Source organism: Antechinus flavipes, chromosome 1 (genome assembly GCF_016432865.1).
Source record: "Antechinus flavipes isolate AdamAnt ecotype Samford, QLD, Australia chromosome 1, AdamAnt_v2, whole genome shotgun sequence".
NCBI lineage: Eukaryota > Metazoa > Chordata > Mammalia > Dasyuromorphia > Dasyuridae > Antechinus > Antechinus flavipes.
The window spans coordinates 514,670,366-514,672,269 of NC_067398.1; the positions used below are offsets into that span (position 1 = coordinate 514,670,366).

Genomic DNA, 1,904 nt, shown 5'->3' on the forward strand with positions numbered 1-1,904 from the left:
CTGGGATTTCTTAACCCTACAGCTGGAGTTTGTGGTTTATCAATGACTATAGACCTTGTTTATTGTGTCATATACATCTAATCTCTTCTACTGATCTATCACTCTATTTCTTAGCCAGTACCAAATGGTTTTGTTGATTGCAGCTTTATAATAGAGTTTTAGGTTTCGTACTGCTAGGCCACCATCCTTTGTATTTTTTTTCATCAATTCCCTTGATATTTTTGCCCTTTTGTTCTATTTTAAATTATAACAATATATACATTTCTGGTGGCCAAGTCATGGCCATCATCTAAGCTTGGAACAGATTGCACCTTTGAGAACAGCTTTGAATTTGGCTCACTATTGAAATCTTCAGAAATGCTTTTGCCTATAGAGGAATCTACTTCAACCCAATTGAGTAATTTGCATTATAAACCTCTTCAGTCATTCATCCTACTGGAGAATAACTAGTATCAAGGACAAAAGTGTTATGCCACTTAAGAAGACTCTATCCAATGCCATCCTGAATGAATATTTGGAGCAGAAGATAATAGAATTTATAAAGAGTATTAGAGTATTTCATGGACATTGTATTTCGTGACAGTTCTCCTATTCACATTCTAGGTTTAGAGCTCATCATGACAAGTATGGATCAAATCAGCCTACAGATACTGTGGGAGAAAAACTTAAGAGACCATGAAGCCACAGAAATGATTAACTGCTTCCTACACTTAGTCTTGTCTGAAATCAGTATCCCTACTCTGTATGTTTCCCTATTTATCAATGTGAATTTATGGAAAAAGATATATTGATTCCTTTTATAGTCAGATTCAAAGCTGTATTATATGTATTTTTTTTCCTGAAGGAAAAAAAAAAACAGGCAGTAGGAATGTAAGGTTTAAATCATGGAATATTTATATATAATGTGTCTCAGAAATATGTAATGAAGGATAAAAGGGATGACAGTAAAATGAAAATATAATGAACTATTTTAAGGAACAAGTACAGCAACCAAGCAAGATAAAAACAGATGAACAAAAGAGAAAATAAATATAAAATTTACATAATGTTTCAAGAGAATAAAAATAAGTCAATGGTCAAAGGAAAACCAAACAAAAAAGTCTTCTCAGTTTCCAAATTTTAAAGGATTATCTGTTTAAATGTTTCATAGAAAGATTTTCTGGTTGGAAGAGATATAAAAAGGCATTGGGAAACTTAGAAAAGTGTTCAAAACTACTAGTAAGAGAGTAGATTAATACAAGATGTATTACTTTAAAAAGATAATGAAGAAAAAAGGGAAGAAAAAAGAAAGAAAGAAAAAACAAACTCTACTGGGCAGGTTCAAATTTTCCAAATCATAATAATAACATGTTTATATTTGTGCTCTTGTTTTATCTTTTTCCTTATCTTATCAGAAAATTACTTGAACCAATCATCTAGAAGATTTCTTTTTAGAAAGAGGGAGAATTCTGTTTCTGTTTTTGTTTTTTCTTCTTATGAATGATTATTTAGGCAAAAGTTGTGAATATTTCATGTTCCCACATCTATCAAGTCTCTGACAAAAAAAGAAAGTTTATCAAAAAGTGAAACTATGACAATTTAAATCAACAACTTGATTTTGATGAACAAATTTAAAGCTAAAATATCCCTAGAAGTTGGAATGTTCTTCTCTAAATTATAATATTCTCTGGGAGCAGGTTTGTTGGGGGGCTTCTGGAGGCAGCCTTAGTTTCAGTTCAGTGTAATAATCACCTCAAATTCAGCCAGGAGTTAAAGTCCAGTCCTTTATTGTCTCTTTCCAAGTATTGTTTCCTTCCTTGGGCCTGGTTAGCTTTCTTTGAGGCCTATCTCTCTCCTTGGTTCCAAGAGCTCTTGCTGCTAGTTATTTATATCTTCCAGCTTCAGCCTCTAGCTCCCTCCGAGTT

At 32.5% G+C, this 1,904-nt stretch overlaps 1 pseudogene; it reads left to right on the forward strand.

Annotated features, from left to right (window-relative positions):
- Nucleotides 1-248: 248 nt before the first annotated feature.
- LOC127546995 (TLR adapter interacting with SLC15A4 on the lysosome-like) lies at nt 249-791 on the forward strand (annotated as a pseudogene).
- Nucleotides 792-1,904: the final 1,113 nt, after the last annotated feature.